Below are 8455 nucleotides of genomic sequence, written 5' to 3'. Positions count from 1 at the left end.
GGACATCCTTGGCCCCTTTCCTATGACGTCTGGGCAGAGGAAGTTCCTCCTTGTAGCGATCGACTACTTCACCAAATGGGTTGAAGCCGAACCACTAGCAAAAATTACAGAAGCAAAAGTGCAAGATTTCATCTGGAAGTCGATCATGTGTAGGTTTGGTCTGCCTAGGATCCTAATCACTGATAATGGATGACAATTCGCAGGAACAAAATTTGCCGAATTCTGTAAAGATCTAAACATCTCCCATAACTTCACATCGGTAGTCCATCCTCAGGCGAACGGCGAAGCTGAGGTGACTAACAGAATCCTTTTGCAGGGGATTAAGACAAGGCTCAAAAAGGCAAAGGAAACTTGGGCGGACGAACTTTATCATGTGCTGTGGGCGTACCGAACTACCCAGAGGCTGCCCACGGGGGAAACCCCCTTTGCTTTGGCCTTCGGTACGGAGGCCGTCATCCCAATTGAGCTTAAACTCCCATCGGCGCGAGTCGTAGCATTCGACGAACACCAAAACTCGCGAAGTCTTAAAGCCAACCTCGACCTGCTGAAAGAAAGATGGAAGATAGCTCAGGTTCGAATGGCAGCCTACAGACAGAAAGTTGCTCGATACTACAACGCCCGGGTCAAGAACAAAGTCTTTAGAGCAGGAGATCTAGTACTTCGACGAGCCACTGTCTCGCTGCCTTAGGATCGAGGGAAGCTCGCCCCAAATTGGGAAGGCCCGTATGAGGTCAAAGAAGTAGTTTGGCCCGGGACTTATTATCTTAAGGAGCTCAGAGGAGCCAACCTCCCGCGACCATGGAGCTCGGAGAACTTACGAATGTACTACCAATAACTTTATTTTAACTAACAGTTGTATATCTGCATGTCTTTGGTACTATCCTACATCCACAGGACAATCCAAACAAATTTCTCGGAAGCGAGAAGGAAACCTCGTCTCGACAAAGTCGAAGGCCCGGTTCCTTTTAGACCGGATGGGGGGAGAGGCCCTACAACGCCCATACGCGCCCCCACAGCCTTGTTAGGGACAGGAGGAGAACCTCGCCCTAACTTGAGCAAAGTCGAAGGCCCGGTTCCTTTTAGATCGGATGGGGGGAGAGGCCCTACAACGCCCATACGCGCCCCCACAGCCCTGTTAGGGACAGGAGGAGAACCTCGCTCTAACTTGAGCAAAGTCGAAGGCCCGGTTCCTTTTAGACCGGATGGGGGGAGAGGCCCTACAACGCCCATACGCGCCCCACAGCCCTGTTAGGGACAGGAGGAGAACCTTGCCCTAACTTGAGCAAAGTCGAAGGCCCGATTCTTTTTAGATCGGATGGGGGGAGAGGCCCTACAACGCCATATGCGCCCCCACAGCCCTGTTAGGGACAGGAGGAGAACCTCGCCCTAACTTGAGCAAAGTCGAAGGCCCGATTTCTTTTAGATCGGATGGGGGGAGAGGCCCTACAATGCCCATACGCGCCCCCACAGCCCTGTTAGGGACAGGAGGAGAACCTCGCCCTAACTTGAGCAAAGTCGAAGGCCCGATTCCTTTTAGACAGGATGGGGGGAGAGGCCTACAATGCCCATACGCGCCCCCACAGCCTTGTTAGGGACAGAAGGAGAACCTCGCCCTAATTCGAGCAAAGTCGAAGGCCCGACTCTCTTTAGGCCGAAAGATGGGAAGGGCCCAACAACGCCCATATGTGCAGCCACGGCCGCGCTAGAGACAAGAGGAGGACCTCATTCTAACCAGAGCCGAAACCTGTTGCTACAGGAATGGGAGAAGAACCTCGTCCCGGCGTCAATTAAAAGTCCGATCGTTCAAAGACCAAAGAGAAAAATAAAGAAGAAAAAAAGAAAAGAGAGAGGAGGGGGGGGACTTTCCCCAGTGGCCCCTCGCAACAAGACTCCGCCCGAACTCCCACGGGAGCCGGGCTCCGTCACCAACTTCGACTGCTGGGAGACTCCGCCCGGACTCCCACGGGAGCCGAACCGCACCCCGACTTCGCCTACGGAAGCCGAACTCCCGTAGCCTCCCCAAGAGCGGAGGAAAAATTTCAAGCGAAAAAGAAAAAAGGAAGGCGATGGGTCACGTCAACAACAAATGAAAAACAAGCAGCATCCAAGATACAGAAAATTCTATCTCGGCAAGGACTGGGACTCTCGTCAAGAACCCCAGCTTTCAAGGAAGCTTTCAAACACAAACCCAAGGTAAAAAGAAAAAGAGAGAGGAGGGGAAGGGAATGCAACAATAGCAACGGCAAAGGAAGAAGCTCGACAGACAACGGTTCGACGCAAGGTACGGACAAGGTAACAAAATCACCCCCTCATTTTTCGACTAACAAGATGTACATTACAAGACCCGGAGGGCGAAAAGAATACATTATTACAAGGCTCGAGCACACGGCTTGGAAGGGATACACAGGAGGCCACTTCAAGCCGCAAACTTCTCCTCCCGTTTCTGTCCTTCCCAGCCGCATTTTCCAGTACATGTGACAGGCTTGTCGGCTCTCGTCCCACCTCTGAAATCCCAACCTTAGGGGAAAAGGATGGGATAGACTCCAGGGGGCAATAAGGGCAATGGCATCAGCGACGAAGACCTGTTTCAAGAAGAACTGAGGTTACACCGGGGGCAGCAGTGGCGCCAGAGATATACGCCATCACCAGATGCTCCATGGCAACCACCGACCCAAGTGTTCCAGCAAGGTCGGCATGCGCTACTTCCACCATCCCCACAACAAGTTTTACTGCCCCACCGTCGGCGCCGACCGCTTCTGGTCCCTCGGCCCCGATGACATCAAGGATCCTGCCACAGCTTGTGACGACAGCTCTGCCCTCTTGACTGGTGTCACCCCATCCTGCTGCTCCGACATTCTCGGGCAGAACGCCTTCACCAGCTGTCCCAGTTATTAAACTCCTGTTGTTGATGGAATTCTCCCTCGAGCCCCCTTTGAAGCGATGGGAACCTTCAGCGGCCGCTCTATGATCGGAGAACTTGCAAGCTGCCGTTCCCCTCCTTGCCCTCCTCCAAGCCCGTGGCATCCTCTTGAGGATGGCCTCCGGGACAGAGGCCCTGGCGGGGGAACCCCTTAGAGGGGAGTCGGGGGGTTGGAGACGGCAGAGAGATGGCAGAGGCCGACGTGGAGGATGCTCGGAGTTGGCAGGTGCACCGATGGAGTGGCTGAGTGGCAAAGCTCTCAGACGAAAGAAAGATGTTGTCCTTCAGGTGAATTAAAGCCCCGAGGAAGGGTGGGGGGTTTAAATAGGCAGCGGATCCTAGCGCAGTTATGATGGTGCGTGTCCCTAGACCCATCGGTGCTCGCCACGTGTCCCGCGTGTCCCACTCGCCGCTACCGAGGGCTGACTGTTCGCAAATTTTTCTGGCACGACGCTTGGGATCATGTCCTGGTGGGAGTTCTGAAAAGACTCTTCGGGTCGCCCTAATCGGAAAAAGGGTTCCAGCATGCACGCATTAAATGCCGACATATCCAGGATGGTTGCACACGGGCATCAGAGCGAGAACTTCGGCTGCGACAACCTCACTGTACTTCCTTCATTCGAAGTTCAAACTCGAAAGTGGGGGGACTGGTGTTGGGTATAAAATACCTCGATCGAAGTTCTCAGTGGGATCGACCCTCGCAAGTCTTTTCCGACTTTCGACTACTGTTGGTGAACTCCCGTCGCTCCGCCCGGACTCCTATGGGAGCCGGCTCCGTCACCGACTTCAACTGCTGATAAGCTCCGTCCGGACTCCTACGGGAGCCGGACTTCGCACCTAACTTCTACCGCAAAGAAGGCTCTGTCGGACTCCTACGGAGCCAGACTTCGTCACCAACTTGTACTGCAGGTAAGCCTTGTCCGGACTCCTACACGAGTCGAGCTCCGTCCACAACTTCTGCTGCAAGGAAGGCTCCGCCCAGACTCCTATGGGAGTCCATCACCGACTTCAACTGCTGATAAGCTCCGTCCGGACTCCTACGGGAGCCAGACTTCGCACCTGGCTTCTACCACAAAGAAGGCTCCGTCGGACTCCTATGGGAGTTGGACTTCGTCACCAACTTCTACTGCAGGTAAGCCTTGTCCGGACTCCTACGGGAGACGAGCTCCTTCCATAACTTCTGCTGCAAGGAAGGCTCCGCCCGGACTCCTATGGGAGCCGGGCTCCGTCACCGACTTCAACTACTGATAAGCTCCGTCCGGACTCCTACGGGAGCCGGACTTCGCACCTGCTTCTACCGCAAAGAAGGCTCCGTCCAGACTTCTACGGGAGCCGGACTTCATCACCAACTCCTACTGCAGGTAAGCCTTGTCTGGACTCCTATGGGAGCTGAGCCTCATCTTTGATTCTAATTGCAGGAAGGCTCCGCCCGGACTCCTATGGGAGCCGGGCTCTTCACTGACTTCAACTGCTGATAAGCTCCGTCCGGACTCCTACGGGAGCCGGACTTCGCACCTGGCTTCTACCACAAAGAAGGCTCCATCCGACTCCTACGGGAGCCGGACTTCATCACCAACTTCTATTGCAGGTAAGCCTTGTCCGGACTCCTACGGAGCCGAACCTCGTCTTTGATTTTAATTACAGGAAGGCTCCGCCCGGACTCCTATGGGAGCCGGGCTCCGTCACCGACTTCAACTGCTGATAAGCTCCGTCCGGACTCCTACGGGAGTCGGACTTCGCACCTGACTCCTACTGCTGGAAAGACTCCGCCTGGACTCCTATGGGAGCCGGGCTCCGTCCATAACTTCTGCTGCAAGGAAGACTCCGCCCGGACTCCTATGGGAGCTGGGCTCCATCCACAACTTCTGCTGCAAGGAAGACTCCGCCCGGACTCCAACGGAAGTCGACTCCGCCTACGACCCCAACTGCAATAGACTGCGTTCGGACTTCTACGGGAGTCGGACTCCGTCTTCTATTCCGACTGCGAGAAGACCTCGTCCAAACTCTTGTGGGTACCAGACCTCGCTACCGACTCCAACTGAACTTCGGCCGACAAGTCTGGACCCCCTGACAGGTCGTATTAACGGCCATGATTCTGCTTCACTCCCTGCAGCGGACCCTGCTAGCTCCATTACCCCTTGACAGGCCGTATTAATGGCCACGATTCTGCTCCACTCCCTGCGGCGGACCCTGCATAGCTCCATTACCCCCTGACAGGCCGTATTAATGGCCATGATTCTGCTCCGCTCCCGATGGTGGATTCTGTGCGATCCCACCACTCCCTGACAAGTCACGACAGCGGACGCCGCTCCACTCCCCGTAACTGATTCTACGTGGCAAGCCACAGCGATAGCCACGATCCCACTCCACTACCCTCCGCAATAAATTTCTCCTGACTCTGGGCGGCCCATGACCAGACGGTTATAGGCGTCACTGTCAATTTGTTGCCCCCTCCATCTATAAAAGGGAAACCCCAGATACGTTATTCTATAAGCTCCATTTTACTATCTCAAAACTCTGCTGAAATTACCATTCGAGCACTCCATTCTTATTGAGGCAGAGAACTAACTTGAGCATCGGAGGGTCTTACCGGAGCAACCCCACCTCCGGTTGAGACTTCTTTTGCAGGTCCCGATGGCGACCGTGACTCCTCGACTCCAGCTTCTCCGACGTGGGTGGATTTTTGCACCAACAGGTATAAATGTCCCTCCGACCTGAGACCGCCATGGTGACTTGCAAGCAACTCACTGCACTTAGGCACTGGACTACCTGAATTTTTAATTCAGTGATGGAAGGCTGCTGGGTGTAGTCAAGTACTTGACTTATCGGTGTGTGTGTCAAGATGGGATTGACCACTCCAGTTTAGGAGCGTGTACAGTCGTATTTTAATTTAGCAAAACCTTAGCCAGGGTAGTCCTTGTGAGGAGTCACAGGACTGTTTGAGTTGAGCATGATTTGAATGATCTGATTATTGGAGCATGATCTCAGCTCCTCCCACGGACCTTGAGTGCAGCGGAACCAGCAACGAATAGATCTGGAGTCATCTGGACACGATCCAAGGCCCTTGACGAAATCAGCCTAGTTGCTGTCTTCTTCATCAGCTTTCATTCCAGATGAAGAACTCCTTTGAAACCATCTCTAAAAAATCCAAGATCTGGTACCCAACTAGATCAGACCTGGACCGAGGTCCTCCAATTTGTAGATCTTGAATCAGGATATTCTAATAGGAAAAAAGATAGATGGAGACAGACCTCGCAGATCTGTCCTGCTGCAGCCTTTCTTGTAGATCTGTTGATGGAGATCTCACCCGCACCTCAAACGACCTCAGATCAACTCCAGATCTAAGAGGGATTGTACCAACCTCTTCTCAAGAGATTTCAGGTCCTGAACCTAGTGTTTGGGCACCTGCAAGAGGAGGAGAGCAGATCTGGTAGGTGGCTGCAAGGGGGAAGGGGCTAGCGCCTCCCTTCCTTTCTTTCCTTTTATGGACTGGCGGCAAGAAACCCTAGGGTTTCTTGCTCCTGGTGCATGGAAGATTGCTGGAGAGAGAGGGATAAGAAAGAGAGAGACTTGGGAGAAAGAGTTATCTATTTTCTTGGCTTAATCAAACCTATACAAGTACATGTATATATAAACACCGAGTTAAGTGACCCAAACCCAAAACTCCCTTGACCAACTCTATGGGAGATTAGGTTAACCCAAGCCCATGTACACCCATGACTTGACCTAATCTCACCTATCCTGGCTCAGACCTGGCCCATAAAGAGTTGGTCCCTTGAGGCCCACATAACCTAGACCTCAAGTACCCGAAAGGTCCACAGCCTTTCAACCTAGGGCCCAACTAGCCCTAGAGCCTCCATGAAGCCCTCATGAATGATGGACCTTGGCCTTAGCCTTGGTCCCCTGGGCCTTGGGCACACCACCTGGATCATAACAATCTTCACCTTGGTGTCCCAAGGCCTCAACCAGCTCCACTCTGTCCTTGTGACTGTAGATCCATTTGCAGCCAATGGGCCTCTTCCCCTGTGGCAACTGCACCAATCGCTACGTCTGGTTCTGGTGGAGAGACTGCATCTCCTCGGACATCGTCTGGACCCACCGCTCTCTGTCCTGGCTCTCAATAACCTCCTGATACATATATGGGTCTCCATTCACTGTCACCAGGGCATATGACAGCATCTCCTCGAAGCCATATCGGTCCGGTTGCCTGATGGTCCTCTTGGGCTTGTGTAGGGCAACACCGATATCAGTCTTCGATCCAGCTCGCTCTTGCTGGACCTCTCCACCTCGATCATCCATCCAGTCCTCTCCACCTATGGAGACACCTTAGGTAGGTTCTCCACCTGAATGTCATGTCCTCCCGTAGTACCTGCAAGAGACAAAATCAAAGAGGTTAGCTGTCCAGCAGTGCCCTGCTGGACCTCCTCCTACTCCTGCTGCTCTTCCATGCCTGCTCGCCTCCATAGGACTGACTCCTCATCAAAGTCACATCCAAACTAATGATGACCTTCTTTTCCAAGGGATCCCACAGCCTATATCTCTTGACTCCTCGTGGAGAGCCTAGAAACACCGTCTTGCGTGATCTGACGTCTAGCTTGCTCTGCTCACCAGCTCCAATGTGCACATAGGCCATGCACCCAAATACTCGTTGATGGCCCAGCCCAACTGTCCTCCTAGACCACACCTCCTCTGGAAGCCTACCATCCAACCTGGTGTGAGGTGATCGATTGATCAAGTAACCCGCTGCGTCAACTGTGTCAACCCAGAACTCCTTTGGAAGCCCTGCCTGCAGCCTCATGCATCGTGCCTTTTCCAAAAGTATTCTGTTCATCCTCTCAGCCACCCCATTCTGCTGTGGAGTCTCCTTAACTAAGAAGTATCTCCTGATCCCACACTCCTCACAGTAATCCTGGAACTCTCTGCTGGTGTACTCCCCGCCATTGTCTGACTTAGACACTTCACGCTCCTCCCCTGCTCTTCTCCACCTCAGCGCTCTAGATATTGAACTTGGTGAAGACATCTGACTTCTCTCTCATGAAGTAAATCCAGAGCTTCCTTGAGAAATCATCAATCAGGGTCATGAAGTATCTGGCCCCATTTCGAGCTAAAACTGGGGCTGGTCCCCACACATCCGTGTGTACTAACTCCAGAGGGGCTGCACTCCGGGCTGTACTGATGGTGAACTGAACTCTTTTCTACTTTCCCATCTGGCAAGGCTCACATATCTCCCTGTAGCACCATCCTTCAGATCAGAGATGAGTCCTCTCCTGCTCAACTCCCTCAGCCCTCTGTCACCCATGTGGCCTAGGCGGTAGTGCCACATCCTGTAAGCCCCCTCCTGGTCCTGTGCTGCAGCTGCTGCATAGACTCTTCGATCACCACAGATCCCTCCATGCGATAGAGGTTATTGTCCAACCTCCTGCCTCTCATCACCACCATAGCTCCATTGGAGATATTCAGTACTCTGCTTCTAGCCCTACTACTGAAGCTGTATCCACTGTGCTCCAAGTAGCCTAGTGACACCAGATTCTTTTC

This window comes from Elaeis guineensis, chromosome 4 (assembly GCF_000442705.2).
Source record: "Elaeis guineensis isolate ETL-2024a chromosome 4, EG11, whole genome shotgun sequence".
In the NCBI taxonomy this organism is placed as follows: domain Eukaryota; kingdom Viridiplantae; phylum Streptophyta; class Magnoliopsida; order Arecales; family Arecaceae; genus Elaeis; species Elaeis guineensis.
This window is presented reverse-complemented; position numbering follows the sequence as displayed.